Consider the following 21,718-nt stretch of genomic DNA (forward strand, 5'->3'; position numbering starts at 1 on the left):
TAACTTTTAGTTAAACGCTCGTTAAGTATCTAATAAAAATGCAGCTTATTATCGATAATTTGGAAAATTTATAGAACAGTAAAGATAACATAAATAAGTGGAGGCGAGGAGAGGTCGGCATTATGCAAGATTTCTCCAATTAGTGGGATTTCTATCAAATTAATAGTCCTATCAGAGATACAATGAGCGCCCGCGGATCGCCTCGAACAATTTATGGGCGTTTGTTGGCGTTTTAATGTTATTACCGTGAAATGGGATATCGTATTCATTGTTCACTTTGGATTTATTCCTCCACTTTTGACCTGCATTTATTTTAAAACATGAGCTTGGCAAGAAAGGTACCTATATGGTACCTTCCATATGTAGTTGAAGTTGGATCCGCTATTAATTAAAATACTGTCTTGCATCTTTCTGATTTCTAACATCCTAGACATTGGGCTTGATATGAATGTGATGTAATTGTCATAATCCATTAATTTATTTTTAAAATATAATATTTGGGGTCGAAAGCTTTGAAGGCATTGGCTCCAGCACATAGAATCACGGTCTTAGGAATGGAGGAAACATAATTTGACTAGCAGTACGCTGTAGCAAAAATGCCTAAATTCTGTGTTAGTTAAACCAGCTTAGAATTAATTGAAGGAAACTGCATATGTACAGGCGAATGGCCATAGTTTAATCATTTCCGGATTAGTAAGTCGTACATAATAAGCAATATACTCAAATTAAGGTTTCACCACAGTCCACAAACCATGAAAGGCAGTTGGTTGGTTTTAAATACATGTAATTGTACTTTCACTTTTCAACGTGTATCTCAAATATTCAAAAAATACCTAAATTATAGGCTAAATAGCGAAAGGTATAACGGATTTAAGTTTTATTATGAATAATTTATTAAATATAACTGATAAAAATAAAGAAGTTATGCTGTCGCTAAGTAAAATATGATGTTATCTAGATTTTAAGTGTAATATTCCTTAATCAACAAACTAACTTATTATTATTACTGGTTCCCTTTAACCTGTGACGCTTTCATGTTTCACTTAGGCGAGATTAGGTTGAGAGCTACGTCTATTAATTGTTAGATTACGAAAATTTAAACGTATACGTAACATTACATAGTGTGTATATATACATTAATTTAGATTAAAACATATCAAAATGTTCATTATCATCTATGACACTTTAATACACTTGTATGCCTATTAATGTATAGTTTGATTACACATAGTCCAAAGGCTATTTCCATCGCAGGGGTAGGATTATTAGCGCGGATCTAATAGCGGGTATTACACCTGATTGCCTCTTATAAAACGCTTAACGAAATTATTCTTTCGAAGGCATTCGACCAATTTATCCTTTTCGAATCAAAGCCAAATTACAGATCTAAACGTAATTGGAACAAAAAAGACGGAGTTCCTGGATTTTTGGTGTTTCGATGGCGATTAACGGTTTCTTTGAGCTTCACGTGATTTTAATACGATTAATCAGTGTTTATAGTAGAATGATGGGACTTAAGACTAGTACTTAGTAGTATTAAAATAGACATTCGTAAAACACTTATTTAGGTAAGTAGTGCCTCGTCCAAAAGACTGTTTTAGTTAACTAGTAATAATATATAAAATTTATTATATATTTGTATAATAAAATAACACTTATACAAACTATGGAACTACTTTTAGATATATATTTTGTACATGATTTGAATATAATTCTATCAAGAATAAGCTTTAAAGACTAAACGGTTAAAGGAGGTTAATTAAGGTGCGTTCAATTCTGTCCCAATGTCCCACTATCGGGTCTCGAGATTGACAAATTGGGTCTCTACGGGGCTGGCCGATCTAACCAGACCTTTATTTAAGTCAATCTTAATTGCAGAGTTCGACCATTTAATGGCTGTGCCTGTGACGTATACCGAATAGGAATCTCGTATGTTTTTTAAGAGAAGTGGAGTAGTTAGCATATATATGTACTGAGTAAAACGAAGAGAAAATATGTATATAATTTTTATTAGAAATGAAACTCAGTTTTCTATGAATAATAATAAAAATATTAATGTACAAATGGCTACGTAATTTTTATTGTTGAACAACTAATTATGATACTCCGCATTTTGCATATCCTGTTCGTGAGCAAGAGTCGAGTTGAAAACTTTTAACAACCTTCATTCAAGTGCAGTACATTCGAGTAGGTACATGATAATTTCAAAGCACGCTCCTCGAAAATATGGCCGTATCCGCAACGCTATAAAATCCTTAGTCATGGCTTCAATCAGGCTATCGGCTGATAAAAGCTGTCAGCCACGGAAGATTTCGGGTGGTCTTATCCGACATCCCTGAGAGGCGAGGCGTGCTTTGTCAAGGACGGGTTCGAGATTGCGTCTAAAACTCTAGTAGGTACTATATATTTTATTTTAACTATTTTGTGCCTTTAAATAAGCTTACTTCAATGGTTCAATTGTCAACTATACGTTTAATAATGTCAGTAAGTACAAAGAAAAGTAAAACGGGAGCGAACAAAGTATGTTATTACGATACATCTCACGGCCCACTGGCCTCGATGATGACATTTGACTGCGAGATAAGAATACTCATTCAACGTCTTTTATACTTGCTAAAAATTTACATATGAGAAAATTCATTTTTCATTTAGCTATATTTATTGTACATTACCCGAAACTAATCAGAAAAATATAATAAACCTCAGTTAAAACTCGAACACCAATAAAATAAATTCTTTTTGATATTAATTGTATCTATTTTAAGACCACTACTATGTTTGCACGGAAAATATTGATTATTTAAAAATATACAACAATTATGGTCAAGTAATGACAAAAATGCCTGCGTCTGTCGCTCGCTACCTTGTGTGTCATAATGTCACTTTGCTATATGGAGAGTTATGGTGTAATCATTTCCTGATTGGTATTACAATGTTTTATGCGTAACAGTGAGGAAAAACGTGGGATTTATCTCTTGATGTACTTTTCTGTTGACATTGGAAACAGATTATTAACAAAACAAACTTTCCTATTGAACTATTTATGAACTACTCACATTCTCACAGCGTCGTATATTATTGAACATAAATATTTACCTGAAAACAAAAAAAATATTAATAATAACTACCTAAGCATATTAAAAATATGTAATAAAAAGTCAGCCAATTTTCATGTAACTCAATTTGTTCTATAGTTATATTATTCATGCATATAATTTACTTTGATTAAGCGAGTGATTCTCAACCCAGCTCTACTTAAGACCAACAAAAACATGGTCGTAAGACTAAAAATAGAGGCGTGTGTCACACAACCCTTGTTAACGATCAAATATTTAAGAGGAAATGCAATTATCAAATCAAACAGATAATTTAGGTTACACGTGGTACTCAGGTATCCTATTTCGCAACTACTCATCGTTATCGTTTCATTATCGGCAGTATTGGTCCGTTATCGGTCGGCGACATAACCGATTTCTGTATCAGATACACAATGTTTGCTCAGCACACAGACAGCCCTTTGATGTTGTTATATTTGTTGTTGGCAAAACAGACACCTCTGTGATGAAGAGGGGTGACTGTTTAATCTATTATGTCATATATATATATAGCTTCAGCTAAAATCTAAACATAAAGGGGTGGGTTAAACCTTCTATTATCTAATAGTATAATTAATTATTTTTAATAGTTTGGAATAGTTTACTTTAATAATACAGTAGCTTTTGAGTTAATTCGTTACAAACATAAAAAACAAATCATTCCTCTTTCTAACTTTTTTTTTACATTAGTTCTATACTAAGCCTCCTGTCAGCGTTTGTGATCGCACTCCACCGAAAAGACTGAACCGATTTTAATGTATAATGCGTTGATATGAGAATAGACCATAAAGAATATTTCATTCTGCTAAGTTGGAATCAAATAAATTTTTGTCTGTCTATCTCATAGTATATAGCTTTCCTGAAATATTTGATTAAGATAGCTTGACGGTCAAGGCACCGAATGAGGAAAATATTTTACAATTTCTGTACATTTTCAGTCCGAATATCTTCATAAAATAGATAAAAGCAGAAACAGTAACGATAAACAGTATTGACGATGCCATCATAAAAGTCCAAATCAAAAATCTCTCAAACGAAATGCGAATGCTCAAAGGATGTGCATTGAGCGCAATGCAGCCTTCAGGCTTTGTAGGAACCACGCATAAATCCCACTTGGTACTGCTTTTACCTAGCAAACGCTTTAAATACTTGTGAAACCACACGAATTATATACTTAGATCTTAATAAACCTTACGCTTAGAAATAAGGCGGTTCTGGTCTTTGGAGCGAATTTAATTCAAGAATATAATTAATTTCAATGAATTAATTGATGTCTATAGATATGAGCAACATAAATTACTTACAGCAATCTGTATAAATTACTTCCAGAAATTTGATGACTGAATAATACAGGTTTTGCATCAAGGTGAAGTGATATTAAAAAATATATTTAAAATAACTATATTTTCCCTGTGATTATGTTATATCTATAACTAGATAGAAGTATTATAATTAAGCCGCGGAATAATTTAAAAGCAGTTAGATAGCACGAAATAAAAGCAAGACGATATTCCACGAAATCGTCTAGTGTTTATTTATTCGTTCTGCCGAGACCCGAGTCCATTTGAATATCTTTTATCTCGGCTCTTTGTCAGCGAAACAAAGTTACTTTGAATAACATGTCGGAAAGAAATGTGCACTCTTGTTTTACTTGTTTAAATATTGAAATAAACAAACGTTTTACTGAAATAGCATTTCACTTTGCATCTAATGTGAAATATTTTAAGTCTTTTCTCATCTTTTTCATAAACTTTATCTATATATACACTTATAATATTTTGGTGTACAACTTTTTACTTTTCAAAACCCGAACTCAAATATTCTTCTAACACAAGCCTCGTCAAGAAATTCAGGCCTTGGAGTAAAGGGTTACGAAATGCCTTTAATACTCCGCGCGTTACATGCTCCGGGATAAAATGGTAGCTGTAAGGTAATGAAAAAGGGGAAGGGCGTGCCCTGAATGGCGACTGCGGCTCCTGATAACGAGCTACTTGATTTAGAGACCCCTGAGGCATCATCAATATTTTAAATTGCTTATGAATTTTAAAAACACATCTGTTCCGTTCAAAATTAAATAGAAAATGGAATTCGTTAAAAGCTTAACTCTAGCTGAACAATTTGATCTGCATATTAATGTGCATATGTTTTCGAATCATTCTCCAACACTTATACTATAGTTAAAACTGTTTAAACAACTACATAAATACAATACTAATTTTAGTCTTCGTTTTTTTATTAAAACCCATTCTGTAAAAAATATATTTTTTCCCAACCCCACACTAAAACTACAACAGTTGATTAGAATGTCCCGAAAAAAGCCCAAACCCCAATAGTGCAAGTTATCGAACAATGCGGCTAATTACCGAAATAAACGAACCCCTCCGTCGACAGATGGCCGCATCACTCACAAATCACACGTAATGAGATCCAGTTTCAATTACATCTCTACAATTTGTTAACCAACAAAGCAATAAGTAAAAAGAATCGTTACTAAGATCCGAACAAATCGTGATAACATTGATGATATTGTTTCGTCAAGACTTTTTCTTTTAAGGTGATCAACCCTTTTCCCTTCCAAATCTCCCGCTGTCCCAACCACCTTGAACCTCGGTAATAAATATATAGACAAAATAATTTTAAAACGCATATGACAATCCTAAAAGAACTCGCCGAAAATTAAGCTAATATAACGCAGCTATCATTTCGTATCTCGTTAAGTTAAAAGCGTCGACGCGTTTTAGTCCAAAAGCGTGGCAACATGAAATGCCACCTCAGTATTTATAACAGTGATTTTCCGATGACACAGCGATCTGGCTCATTTTTTAGGCGCTTTTTTATCGGTTGCCTTTTTGCCGGTCGAGCCACGCATTATTCACCGAAATAGAGCTTTATGGGAAAATTATTAAAGTAGAGTGATGGCGGGATTAATAAGTTAGCACTTTTAAATCTATATTCACTGTTTAAATGTTGCGGGCCTCGAGCGTGTTCATGACATAAACTATTCGATCAGAGTTATATTCCTGTTTAGGTATGTTATGATTAAATATATTTTATATGCATCAGTGAACAGAATAATATACTTGAAAATGTTTTTTATCGTAGCATCCTGATCGTAAACGATTAAAAACTAGCGGCAGATGTGGCGCGATGATCGCATCCCATCTCTGAATAATAAAATGACGAAACTTGACGGCAATAAGCAATTTGTTATCAACGTGAAACATAATTGAACCCGCTACCCTGCGATCAGATAGGACGATTTATTGGACCGCCTGTGTCGCATTCAATTCCGATTTCATTATAGCTCGCTAGTTTTGTGCCGCGATTTCACGCGACAATATAAATCACGCGGCGATGTAACCAAACATTGCTCATACTCGATGCTTTATTACGTTTTTATGGACAATTTATTTTTAGTAAACGGTAGTTTCTATAGTATGTCATATGCGTATGTGGAAGAAAGGAGAATAGGCTTTTTAAATACTTTTTCTTTAGACGAATAACGAATACTTATTATCAACAACTAACAACTCGTGTGCCTAAAAATGTGAAATCCGACCCTAAGCCCCCGCAACACCCCAGCACCCCTCAGTACTTAGTGCGACCCTAAAAATAATACAATGGCAATTGCAGTCCACAAAGAGATGGGTAAAATAGCTTGTTAAACCGTTAAAAGTAATAATGGCGGGAAAGTCAACAAATGGCGAATTATTCACGGCCGATTCATGTCAAGTGACAAGCCGCCATTTTGTTTTCATGCATGGCTAAATAAGAAATAGAATTGCAGTGCAAAAATCGAATAAAATATCGAATCGAAATGGATTAAAAGTTTTACGTTTGTTTGGCTTCAAAAGTTGCTTTAACGTGTTATAAAATTTTTGTAAAGTGACTGAAATTTTGTAAGGGAAGTTAAGCACCAAACAATCAACAGCTATGAAACCAATAAATTAAAAACCTTTATCTAATTGTAAAAGGTAAAGATGAAACCGAAAGACACGTAGCACGTATATTACTCATAGTTCGCGTTCCATTTTCAGTTAAATATTCAATGGCGCGCCTCTGCGTCGCACCGCGCGCATTGGACCGCGTGCACAGCAATTAATTGTACAACTTTCCTAATGCATCGGAAGAGTGAGCTTAACAAATAGATTACTTATTAGTAATTTGGATGAGCCATATTAAAAGTGAAAAATATATTTAAAAATAGATAATAAATATCATATTGGCTCGATTAAAGTAAAACATATTCCGTCACAATGGCGGCAAATTATTTAATCAAAAAAACAAATGCTTAGAAAAAAGCTTCTGGTGATATATCATGATTGCCATACAAAATGTACATATTACCTAAATAATTTAAAATTACTTTTTGGCATAAACAAATTCTGCCTGTGTCTGTGAATTGTTCTAATAAAATGTAAAAATTGAAAGACTTGTAACGACTCAGCCGAAGTGTCTAAATCTCTTGAGCCTGGTGTAAAGTGTGCCCAGAGACACTATTCCTTAACATTCCTACTACAGAGTTTCAGGAGTGAAGTTCCGACAGCTTTAACACAGCATCTTAAATTATGGCAACCATTGTAATTCTATCTAATCTATAGAAAAAATTAAAATAGCAAACTTTTTATTTTTGGCCCCACCCTAGGCATATAATACAGTATTATTGGAGTTCTGAAGCAGCAAAATCAGCATCGAGTAACGAACACTATTCCGAACTAAACAAAGCTGGAGTAGAAAGGCTCGTATTATTTTAAGCACAGGTTACGAGTATTCATTAGGTGCGTACAATCGAAGACACCCGGTGATTAGGGCGCTCGAGCTGACCGACCAATTACAAATAATTACGGCACTACGGAATAGAACGTCGAGGCGTGGTAGTTCTATGTTGTCTATTCCTGATTTATTTATTCATTCACGAGCCAAGCGGAATATAGACAACAGTGAGCTATTGTATTTCTTACTAAGTTTCTACAATTATATAAGTACTAAAAAAGCTTTGCAAATTCCTAATACACAATGTTTCATAAAAATTATATATTACCTATTTTATTGATGTTAATAGTGACATTCATAAGGGTATCAATGTAAATGAAAATATGATTGCTACAGAATACATAATATAGGCAGACACCATAACACCTTTCACACAATATTAATCAAACTTGTAAAATTTTAACACTTCAATAAAACTAAATAAATTAAGAGGCATTCCTCAATAATTAGTTGAAGATAAGCAAGCTCCGGTCCGGTAACATTTCGTAACTTATTTAAATTCAAACATTTCTCTACTTAACCTTCTTTAGTCTCACACTCTTGCACCTAAAGTATTCGTGAATTTAAAATACATATATATATACCTTGAAATTTATTACATTGTATTCGTGTTTCTAGTTACATGATGCTTGCAAGATTGTATGTTGTAATAACTAATATATATGATATTATAAATTTTAAAAAGGCTGGTGGTACTTTAGACTCTCAACTAAATCCCGCTAAACCATCAATTCAAGTAGGTTAACTTGCCTAAATATATAACCACTACATCCTCGATTGTGTAAACAATACTGTTATAAATAAGTTCAATTGAGAATGACGGACATCAAAGTGGTATAAAAATGCGTAGCTCTAGTCTAGAGTCACTAAGTCCTCGTTTATTTTCTTGAGAATAACTTGAAAACATTGTAATAAAATTAAATCGCCGTTTAAAAACCTCTTGAAGGAAGCTCAAAGTAGTTATTACTTGCAAATTCCGACCTCCCAGCCCTCTTAATTTCAGGTAAAAAGTAAATTTATATGAGCCCTGTCTTATATTCTTTAATTATTTCACAAGTAGGCGAATCCTTTAATGTTGTTTAACAGGCTTTGATCATAACATATCCTCACTGTTATATTAAATTATAAATCTATTATGTGGCGTATTGTACGAGTATTGTGTATGGAAATTGTTGAAACTTTAGGTATAATTTAATTTTGTTATTTGCTAAGTAATTAAAAGTTTATAGTGAATAGTAGGTATGGTTCACAACTTCGTTCTTGTGAAAATATACCTATTACGATTTGAAATATATTTGAAAGCTAAATAATAAATATTAGTTTAGATAGAGTTTAGACAAAATAAAGCCAACATTTTTTGGTACAAGTGTAGCTTTTAAATGGAAGAAGACACAAATGCTAAAGAAAAAAATAATAATTTCGAGGCAGGGCAGATGGATCTTCCTGTTGGTCACCAATGTACGAGTATGCTTCCAAACCGTAAAATTCGTGTAATAATTATCTCTATGGTTACCCCGATAACTTTTTACTACCAATCTTAAATTGTAGCAGTTATAAAAAACCTGTAACTTATACCGGAAATTAGACATTAAATGAACTACGTATAAATATCAACCGCTACAACACCGAACGCAACTTTTTAATTAATCCCCAGCAAAGTTACAACTTAATTACCAACTTGCCTAAATAAATTAACTTTGTATTGCCAAATGCCAACTGATTATGACTAGCCTCATAATGAGTAACGGGTTTGTCGCACCTCGATAATTACAGAAAATTATTCCTACTAAATACAGCCTTATTCTTTAAGGCTTAAGGCATGCAATGGCGTCACCTATTGTCGCTCGCACACCTGCAGTGACGGTGTAATATTTGTACCCACATCCCAATAATTACTCTAACTGATTATACGCACGCTAAAGTGAACTCTGTTCGCTAGTAAATATAGGTAAAATTTGTATGCACGTTATTCGTCACCAATGCACCTGCATTGGCTGTACTGTGTCGTACCTCCTTGTCGGGGTAATGGTGTCTGAGAGAGACCGATAGGCGCTAATTCAACGAATCTGTACAAAGGTTTCTATTTGCATCGCTTGGTCACATTTTCACTTGCACGATAGAAGGGTGTAAAACAATAACAATCAGCGATTGAGCGATAATCAAGCGATAATGAGCTGTCACGAGTATACTCAGTTATTATCAATACAACCTGATGCTTCTGTCCCATTCGAACTGATTGTTTACATCTGAAGACTTCTTATGTCCATCGTTGTGAGTGATGTTTCGTATTCTTTCATATTTTTGTGGCTTCGGAACAACTGCTGATTTCTTCATATGAAACTAAGTGTGATAACTGCAAATAGTTTTTACTCCTCTGCCTCCTATTATTTGGGTCATCGGGAAGCAATAAACGCGTTAGTGCAATGTTATTCAGTGCTACGTGAACAAGGCCAAAACAAACCTCGCTCGCATTTTGTTTGTAAATACCTTCAATTTCATCATATTATACAATGTTTACCTCTAATAAAAATATTGCTTCACTGAAGCAAATGTGCTTTGTTATTTCTACCCATATATTCTACCCATTTTAGGGAGCTCGAGTAAGCTCTGAATTATTACTAAATACATACTATATTCCATGCGCAACAAATCTAAATACATTTACAGGATTTTTCATAACGAACCCTACAAAGTAGCCTAAGTACTGACATAAGTAAGATTTTATTTCAGTTATGACGACATCGAAGACGAAAATCGTGTTTTGGCAGGTGATAGTTCCCTATGTTCAATAGTCATCAACAAACCACTTGTCAACGAAGTTACGAGATAGCTCAGTAGTTGATCTAAGAATTCGGCTCTACAAAACACAGTACATATGTTTTTAGAAATGGACGAATTCATACTACAGCATGTAAATATAAATATTAAAAAAAAAACATAAACGACACTTCGTATAGGTACATATAACGTTAAAATTAATTTCGCTAATGAGCCGCATTTACAATTTCCCTCGGCGAGATGCGACGTACTAACCTACATTTTATTTAGTCCATACATCGGAGACCGTGTCAAAACGTCCCGGGAATTACGGAGTGATTAAAAATACATTTTAAACTTTCAAACTCGGCAAGTTTGCGGATTAGTTTAAAGCGTAGAGGATGATATTTTTGTTGTACTTTGGATATGCGAAAAAAATATTCGTGTACCGCTCAATAACTGAAGCATTGGACGAGTGGTTATCATGTTGGACTGCAGAGCTTAAAGTAACGGTGTGTGAGCATTCTACAAATTCTTGTATATGTGTGCACGCAATGACTACATTAGCACTTATCTTCCCAGTTAGATTGAGAATGGTATGTATGTAATGGTGGATTGAGTATGGTAGAATGGTCATATCAAATTAACACGAAAATACCCAACAGTTAAAATCCTATTAAACAACGCTCCTTTAACTACTGAACATTGAATTCCATTAATTTTAACATGAAAAGGGATTAATTATAGTCGGCTGTATACACACTACGCAACTTGATACAATTTCATGATATGATTTCAATTTTCCGGATTAATATTTTAGACTGGGCGCGGCGCACCGCCGAGCTTCGTTGGGAATAATATTCCAAAAACATAAAATTCTACTTCTCCGCTCAGTTTGTCATTTGCTAATGTAGTATAAGTATAATATAGAAAACAATGAAATTAAGTGTTTTGGTACTCTATTAAAAATTATTAATTTTAACAAAACTTTAGTTGTACCAATGTGTCAGTGTGCCGAGCGTAACATGTTCTAAAGCTTGAATTTTGATCCATCAATACAGAGCCTAAAAAACTCTAGACTTCAATTTCTTATTCAAGTCGATATTGTATGATGATAATTTTTTTCCGACGTTTTAAATCCAATCCTACAACGTGATTAATGTTTGTATATACATATTTATAAAACATTACCTTACGGATGAGGGCTGCTACAGTCAATAACTAATTCAAAAAGATACAATTTTAATTCGACCTAATTGGCCTGAATGATCCCTCTCTAATGTCTCAATCTTAATAAATCTTCTCCAGTTTCTGTTTGGGTCGGTTACTGTATTATAATAATATCTAAAATAATTAAATATGAAAAGGTTATGTTATTCTTTACATTACAAAACAACCTTGCATTATTTTGTAACGACGCTCGAAATTAGCAACCCAAAACTATCACGAATACATTATAATGCGGCCCCCATTTAGTATATTTACTTAATAAGTTTTTACTAAAATTATAACAACTTAATTAAATGTGTGCTAATGTATCAGAGCATATGCATCGGTATAGATAACTTATGTATGTCCCAAATTTAGTTTGATATTTAATTGATATTTAAAAAAGGATTCACGTTTTCATGTGTTACATTTGTTTTGGTAAACCCGATACTTCCAACACGACTCATAATAAAAATGAAACGTTGGTTTTATATTTAGACCTGACAAGCAACGGCAGCTGTTATCCCCTTCGAATAAAAACTGCTAAAACCTTCAAACTTTGTTCCTAAAACGTTTTTCTGAATTCACTCTGTAACGGCCGATTAATTCTGCTTCCATATTCGTTAAATAAATAATAGAGCGTAAAAAGAGCGTGTTATCTATGTTTTTGTGGTAGCACGTGTTTTTTAGAAAAATAGATATGAATGTCACGATTGGGGTTGTAGTTCGGGCGCCAGGCAGAATTTTATGACGGCAAAAACGCTTGTGGGTTGCCGCGCGTAGTCTTTATGTAGTGTTTGTTTCTCTTATTAACCCCCGATGCATAAGGGGTGTTGTAAGTTTTACGTGTCTGTGTATTTGTTTGTGTCGTCGTGTGGCTTCGAATAGACTGTTAGTTAGTTCTTAACTACAATTTATTTAGGTGTTCTCTTCGGGCGTTTCAAGGTATGTTTGAACACAACCTTTTCTGGTACCACTGAGACGTTGTGCCGATGGAGCTCGATGGTAGTCACGAGTTATTTTTTTTTAACTTAAAGGACACTCGATTATTTATCGTTGGCAGAAATTTTAGAATTTAATGTTTATAATATTTATCTGCTTTCGTGACATTTACAATAATCTTATCTTCAGCAAGATACAGCAAATATTTATATATAATATAAACACTATACTGTATAACAATATATATAATATTATTCATTTACAAAATAAAACTCGAAGACAATAAAAACAGATATACGAAGCAATAGCTCTTCGACTAACCACTCAAGTTTTTTAGAGTTCTAAAATGTTTAGAGCACCTGTTAAGCGGTTTAAGTAAAAGCTATTAATGTAAACATTAAAACGTCTTAATGGCGTAAACATACGGGACTTTTTCTCCATCAACTTACACACAAAGGGTGAGCCATACAGCTGGAACATCAATTTAAAGCGATTTCAAGAGAATCTTCTTAAGGTATGCTACCTTGGTATTTACCTTAATTACTATAATTAGTTCTATCATACATTGTTTATATTTTCCTTTACTTTGACTGTTATTTCTACTATGATATGAATAATGACAAACTGTAATTATATATTACGAGTAAAGTCTCATATACGGTACATAACCCAATAACAAAATCAATTTCAATAAACAAGAACAGTTAAACAATATCGGCCGCAATGTAATTACATTCGCAAATAGGCGGGCGGCGTATTACCACCACATACATGAGTTTAACAAATTCCATTATATTACATTAATCGCTTGTATTTTGTGCTATTGATATCGATTAATTTCGCGTGATTCAAAGAGACGTATTACATTTAATTTTTAATGAATAATATTTAATAAGCAAATATAAATAATGCTATATATATATAATAAGTCTATTGCGACTTCCAAAAATGAAAATGATTTGTAGTAGAGTACAGATATAACGTTTTATATCTGAGATCACGATATTCCATACGAAGGTAAACCAAGAAGAAATTCTTAGAATACAATTTCTTGTACGATACATTACAACCGACAACAGAAAGATATGAGCTACAAAAGCAATTCTAAAAGTAGACAAACTAGACACGTGCTGGCAAAGGGCTAAAGTTAAAACGAGTTCCCAGAAGTCCGCTGTTGGCCAGATCAAATTAAATATTACTTGTGCGGCCGAAATTACTGTATGTAAACCTATGTTTTGTTAAAATAGATTTACCGAAGGTTAAAAAATATCTGTTATAAAAACAATTAAGATAAGTTATAATGTTACTTAAACATTTTAACTATTGTTATTAGACTTTGGCTTCCTTGCTCGCCATATTATTTTAAAATGCTTCGTAAATAAAGAAAATACTTATTTCACCAACGGATGAAAAAATCTGAAAGACGATACTAAGAATGCTGTAAGGCAAGTTCTTAGAAAAGATAGCTACAAGTTATTGTGGTACGTGCATAATACTATATCGTTAGTATTACAATGCCTTCTTAGAACTGTACTTTGATAAGTAGGTGTTGAATGTAAGTTTATCGTAGATTAAACTGAATGAGCTTAAACTGCCGGCTTTGTTTATTTTATTAATTAATGTCTTAAGTTTTTTGAAATTGTTTTTGTTCTACGAAGAATAGCTTTAAAAGTTCGGATAATGTAATATAATAATACATAATACATTCAACTAGCTGAACTATTTTGGTCGTGATGTTATTATCATTAAATAGCCTTTCTCAATAAATGGATTACCAACACCAAATTGATTTATCAATCTGAATCAGTAGTTCCAAAAAATGTGCGTCAATTCAACTAACAAACCCTTGTATAATATTAGTATCGATATACAAAAGTCTGAAATCTTGCAGTAATAAAATTCAGATTTGCTGATATACTCTTAAATTTAGAAGATCGTCCTTGTAAGATAAGATAAAACATGTCCCAAAAAGTTTTAATGGTTACACCGCATAACGCAAATTGCCTTGATGTAGGGCCTTATCTTGGGAGTTGGGACGAGCTTCATCTCCTGAGTATTTATCTGGAAGGCTAATGTGATTAAAGGTTATACTATAGTTCTATAATACGATTTCAGGGCTACGGGTGTATAAAGACTGCTGAAATACTCTTTAAATAAGAAAATAAACAAAAAACTATATAAAACCCCAAAGCCGTGAATTGCCTACGTGATAACAAAATTTCATTTTTATACGCATACTCTCTTTGATAATAATACTGCGAGTAATTTCTATAAAGAACAACGTTCTGGAAATATTCTTTAAGAAAGTTAAAAATGAAGGAGCAAACCGCAATTCGTTAGTATGCTTTAAATAAATAGGTTAGACTGGAAACCTACATAATATTTTTAATTAAAAACGAAACCTTGTGCCCTCTTTATATCTATGACATTTGTATAATTTATTTCAATGAGTTTCTTGGTAAACATTTAATGCCAAAAATAAGGTTATCATAATACCGCATTGGGCCGCTTTTTTTTCTATCGCTTTTCTATCTCTGCAAATTGTAAAGCAAAGGTTTCATGTATCATCGTGATTTCTGAGGTCATGCGTTTTAAACCCAGCTAATTTCTACATGCGCATTAAATACTTGCTCGTAAAGCTAGGAAAAAGAAAAAAAAATGAGGAAGGCCTTTCAGGCATATAAGAAACGGGAAAACGTGTCTCATACTGATAGCTGTATAAGTAGGTACCTACTTGCAAATAAATAAACAAATGTGTCTGCCTTGTGCGGAATTCCCGCCAGACTTCATACAGTAAAAATATGTTACTACTACTATTCGGAAATCGGACCTATACTTTATCCAAACAATTATGCAAGAAGCTGTAACAATTAAATTATGATATGTTGAGGGTAGTTGATAAAAATTAGGGACGGACGGTGATTGCCGTGCATGAGATGGTTTTGTGCTATTATGTTTTTTTTTGTGAAATAACGTAAATTTTGTGATTTAGGAATTTGATTATTTTTGTATGGGGTAATTTTTATTTAATTATAAATTTAGGGTTTATTTTTAAAGTCTTGTTGTTATTATTATGTTTTTTATTCTCCTTAATTACAGCTTTATTTTACTTAAGAATCCGTAAAAAAATACCTTTTATTTTACTTTTAATTCTTACTTTATTCTACATTTAATAGGTTTAAAATACTTCTTGTAGATATACGCAAAGTATCAAACTCAAGCTGAACCAGTTACGAAGTTTTAAAATAGTATGCAAAATAACTTTTGAATAGGTATTTGAATGTGGCTTGGTGATCTAAACTTTTATTGTTATGTATCTTACCTTCTTGTCTATGCTTTCTTATAAGACCTTGCTCATTTTATATTACCTGTGTACCAAGACATTATAAAAGCTGTCTAGATCCTCTATGAAATAAAATAAATATTAATCAATATTCAATATAAAAAAACACACACAATACGACGCGAAAGTTGGTTTTCTAGTACAGACAGGAATGACCAATTGATTTTATTGACCTTCAGTGATCTAGTTCATTTTAATATTTCATTCATAACAATGAATCGCAATCATTTTCCAGTTTCATTAGGAAGAGTGGAAGAGAATGAACCGCTGTTTCCTTTTATTAGTTTGTTTTTTGTTTCATTGCAATACAAACGAAGATATTGGAGGCATTCAAAGAAATTTATTATTGTAAAAATAATAAAACCACATTTCGACTTTGTACTTTAGCAAGCGGCATTTTATTTTGGCAAAATGCCGTATTTACCGTCTAACAATTTTAAACTAATCTATTTTTTGTTATTATTATTTACTAAATGTTTCTTAACACATGTCATTTATCGGTTCATTCATTTACAACTTTTTTAATTATTTTTCAACTGCATAACCTTACATTACCTAGTAAATAATAATTAGTCGTTACCCAATCAAAACAAGAAATCTAATCATCAACCGTGAAAACAGCACACCGTCCCACTTGAAAATGGTCGCTGTTTACCAAGAAATAACCTTGGATAATAATTAGTCACCGAGCCATTCAAATACATATTTATTTAAGACGTAATCGCATGAACCCGTTGCTTTTATGTTTATAGCCTAACATTTAAGATTAACCACAATTTCACGTACCTCGGAACCGGCTTGAGCAATTTCCAAGTCAAATTCACATTAGTATAACAAACACGTTTGTAACACAACACATTATTTGCACATGTACTCGGTAAAAGATAAACAGTTGTAATTTCATACACGTCACATTAGTTTAAAAAATTACGAAGAATAATACGCGGCTGCGAGGAGGAATAGCAACATATCCACTCTGCTCGGAGGCAGCTGAATGACTGAGCGGCGAGCGGCGGAACGGTGGTCGGTGACGCCGCGCGGCGCACGCTGAGGGGAACTGAATGATTGAACGAATTGAGCGCATTCCGCGTGTGCGTACGAAATATGGATAGCAGTAGCACATAAGTTTTTTTTTTGCATAGTTTTAGCATTACACCCAGTGTTTGATGGTTATAAAATATTAGGTGCTATTTTGAAACAATTATGTTAAGAAAAATTTACGTTATGGAGACCATAGAAATACTTTCTACTTGCTTTGAAAGCAATTTTTAGGAGATTAAAAATAAGAATATACTTGATACATACAGATCTTAACTTAAACCGTAGAAAACTTAAGAAATTTAAATGAAATAATTCTGCAAATATATTAACACAGTAAAGAAACTGTTTACTGTTCAAACTGTTAAAATGTGAATTAAACATATTGTTATGTACTATAGTATAATATTATGTAAGATACGATAACGTAGTCAATAAAAACGTTAGTATTAGAATATAATACAATTTCATTTAAAATTGAAGAGTTTTCGACAAAGCGTTTCTAATCTTTTAATAAAACTTTTGTAACGAATTTTTGTGTCGCCGTAACTTAATTAAACATTTATTTATTACGAAAAAAACAAGCACGCAATTTCTAAAGTTTCGAATCAACAGTTATTGTTTTGTTTACGAAACCTGAAAATCCCCAAAGTTAAATTGAAAACAAATGTTAGCTGAAAGACACCGTTCGGGACGAAGGACGGGTAAATGATCCAAAAGATGCAACGTTGGGAAAAATCCCTGAAAACTTCGCGCGAATCCAGTTACTACCAATGATGTATTTCTTAGGATCCGAATTAGTTTCATATTTCATTTATATATTATGTCAAAGTTTTAAACGTTGAAATCATGCTATATAGTATATATAAGTACATATGTAATTTATTTAATAGAACGAAGATGACTTACAGCACCAGATATGTTGCTGGCTTTAATTTTTTATGGAATGCAGGAAAATAAATAATTAAAGATTTTTTTCTATAAATTACTATCATATTTTTTCAAGAAGCAATATTTTCTTTGTCGCAGTTGGCATAGTTCAAGGAGTAGGTAACTATAAACAAATTCTAATTGTTATTATTATTTTACTCTGTGGATACACTAATAGGTATAATCTGTAAACCATGCTCAATATCTTCATATGCATACGTCGCAATACTTAAATGGAATTCTTTACAAGAATGGCTGGTAAATAAATATCCATACATGTAAATTTAGTTCTTGTAAATCGTTTAATTTAAGTTTTCAAAGGAAAATACTTAATTAAAAAAGGTTTTTAAATTCGGTAAACGAAAGACCGATTATGAAATAAATTTCCCTCATATGAACTTTGAGATCTGTCATATAGTCTGACCACTTATATTTATTATTCTACGCAAATAGGACGTTCTCTTCTCAATTAGTTTTTATTTTAAAATACATAAGTTGTTAAAAACTTTTAAGTCGAGCAGAGTCTTAAGAAAAACCTTTACGTAACTGTACCAAATTGGTTTCCTATTTTGAAACAATCTAATTCACCAATAAACAACAAACAAGCAATTAAATGGGAACAATTTAATGTGTGACAAATAGACCCGTATCGCAGTCGCTTCCAACATTACGAATTGTTGAGATCTGTACCTTGATAAGTAAACCGCAAAGTGATAAGTGGCTATCGGCCTTATTACCTTCACGATAAAGCTTTTTATTCCGTGAATGTTATAACAGTGGCATAAAAGATTTCAATAAAGGGACATCCTCACATAAATAATGTGTCGATTTCATGCGTTACGATAAGATCGATCATAATCGAATAAACGGAACTTATATGAAACTGTTTTACATTAATCACTATTTACGAAACGAAGTAAACTGTACATTGATAGATACTCGAATAGTAGTTTAGTTGGTCACGCAAAGTCTGTAGGGACCGTTTATTTAATAGCCACTTTTATTTCATAGTCATAGCTGCAGTATTTGATAATACAATGCTTTTTCACGGATGCCACGTACTTTATATACGAAACATATTCAAGCCATTGGCTTCATTCAATTCATTTTGATACAAGGATTGCCTTGTATCAAAATGAATTGCTATATATATATATATATAACATATCGCACCTTTATTTCGAAACCGTTGCTAAACCAAATGTTTACGAAATATAGTAATCAATGCCATTTTGTTTAAATCGTCAAAATCTATAGAACGAATTTGACATGTCTATTTAATTCCCGGTATTTTGGTAGGTGGTGCTAAATTTAAACGTTACTAAACTGAAATTTAAAACAGTTATTAGCGAAACCGTTACTATACCAATTGTCACCTAGCACTTACGGAATCGACTTAAAAGTTTATAAAAAAAGTGTGACTATTTGTTTAGCCACGGCAGATTTTGATATTCATGTAAATTATTTACTTATATTATATATTTGATAAAGTGTGTTTTATAGTTTAGTCAACTAGACATTAATGCTAAATTTACTAGATTTTGAATATAGTAACGTTGTTTTTAAACAAACGTTACATAATTGAAATATTAATTTTTGCAAAAGTGTTACTATAAAAGTTAAAGTTACTATAAAAAGTAATCATAGAAAATATTAAACTATATGACTAATAATATGACATTTAACAAATAATCTCAAAAATATCTCTTATAAGTTACTCAGTTTTTTATAAAATAATGTATCTCTCTCTCCTGTAAAATTTAGTCATTTTGTTTAATAACGGTTTCAAAATCAAGGTGCGATATAATATATAGCAATAGAACTATCTCCGAGCTACTATTAAAGGCAACGGTTAAAAAACCAATCTATAGGTATGAGCATTTTGCACTTGTCTCGAATATTTCGTGAAATATCGAACTTTCTCTTTCATCAGCCGATAAAGTCGATCACTTTTACTTTTCTCGTGTGAGTTATTATGAAGCAGCTTACGACGTGTAAGTTTTGTTGGGTCACAGAACTCGCGTCATATATTGGGGAATAATATAATACTAAATAATGCGACAATACTTTAAAAAAATATCGGAAACGAGCATCGTACTGCATAGAACAATAAACAAACGCCGACTCCAGTATACTACGTAGTACAATAATAAAAGAAATTGCGGCACTTTCGCGAGCAGTTTTGTATTTCACCTTCATTCCAATCAAAGAGCAGGTATTCAATGGGGTGGATAAAAGCAAAAACGATTCACGATAAATTAAATTCAGCTGAGACAATGCAAACCTGGGGCGACCCACGATACTTCGATTAAACTTTTAATGCTAAAGAAAAATACACACGTGTACCGGATGTAGGACAAACGCAGACGGAATGAATGGATATTTTAGACTTCTGATGCCCGCGACTTTGTTTGCTCGGGAAAAATATTTATTTGTAAATATGCTATAAATCTTATGGCGTAAGTATAAATTAGGATCTGATGCCAATCTTCGGAGTTGGTTTTAAGATATACTGTTAAAGAGGGCTCTAAGCTTAGGGCTGTTAATTCAGAGGAATTTTTTTTTGCGGTATTAACACTTGCTGGTGAGAGGTGTATGAAAGTAAACATCTGGAGGTACATGTTTTAGACATGATCTACGTGCGTCTGAAAACGAAGACTGATCACCAAGCTCCACTGGGTGACTACGGTTTTAAGCAGCCATATTAAAGTTAAATTGGAATATTCACAGCCTGAGTCGCAAAGCTACGAAACTACTTGCATAAGTTAAGAACAAAGTACAATGTTTTATGGTTTTAGCGGTTAGCATTTTCTTGGCGCTGACGAATGGTCGCTCAGAACTCGTAAAATCCAAACAGCGATATAAAACTTGATGAATATAGGAATGAAACCGTCGTTGTGATTCACAGGCTGTATTTCTTGAGGAATAAACAAATGCATAGCATATTGCGAAAGAAAGCAAATCGTATACTCGCTTATTCATAAACTATGATACTTTATTGCTCTGGCACTGTACGCCCATTGTGTTAGTAACAATGATTTTTTCAAACTTTCTTAATAAGACTAAATGCGTGGATCAGCTCCGTAAAGTGGCGAATTGTCGCGGTAGTGTCATACATATGTTGACGTAATATATAAGCTCTAATTAACCGACTTCAATGAAAGGAGGTTATCAGTTTCACCTACGTATGTGATACTAGTAGACTCGGCCAAGCGTTGCTGTGGCTAAGATTTTTGTTATATTACATAGTTTTGAAAATGAAACATAGCCTATGTCACTCGGGAATAGTGTAGCTTGCCAACAGTGAAAGAATTTTTCAAAATCGGTCCAGTAGTTTCGGAGCCTATTCATTCCAAACAAACAAAAAATCAAACCTTTCCTCTCTATAATATTAGTTTAGATTAATTTTTCGAAAACTGAAAGTTATATAGGGATTATCCTAGTATGGAACGGTTAGTAGTATTTGAGGTATGGCGTCTACGTATTTCAAGTGGACGTTTATAATATAGAAACTCGCGTTTATCATTTCCAGAGTTTTGTCTCCGTGTATCATAAGCAGAAGGCAACGACAGTTTTATTCCAAAAAGAATCCTTTCTTCCTCAGCCCTCGCGAAATCTCTTTCAATGCCAT

General features: G+C 32.8%; 1 protein-coding gene across 5 annotated transcripts in view; it reads right to left on the reverse strand.

Annotated features, from left to right (window-relative positions):
• LOC125055743 (leucine-rich repeat-containing protein let-4-like) overlaps window positions 1-21,718 on the reverse strand; it is a 179,384-nt gene that overhangs the window by 102,263 nt on the left and 55,403 nt on the right. For 2 of the 5 annotated variants that reach the window (XM_047658284.1, XM_047658281.1), the window contains exons 1-2: window positions 16,906-17,138; window positions 3,057-3,096 (exon numbers count right to left, since the gene is read on the reverse strand). The exons of 1 other annotated variant lie outside the window; for it this stretch is intronic. The gene's annotated coding sequence lies outside the window, so the exon portion shown is untranslated. Of the gene's footprint in view, window positions 1-3,056; window positions 3,097-16,905; window positions 17,139-21,718 lie in introns of those variants that run through there. 2 more of the 5 variants (XM_047658283.1, XM_047658280.1) reach the window with 1 other exon arrangement.

The sequence above is a fragment of the Pieris napi genome, chromosome 14, assembly GCF_905475465.1.
Source record: "Pieris napi chromosome 14, ilPieNapi1.2, whole genome shotgun sequence".
Lineage (NCBI taxonomy): Eukaryota > Metazoa > Arthropoda > Insecta > Lepidoptera > Pieridae > Pieris > Pieris napi.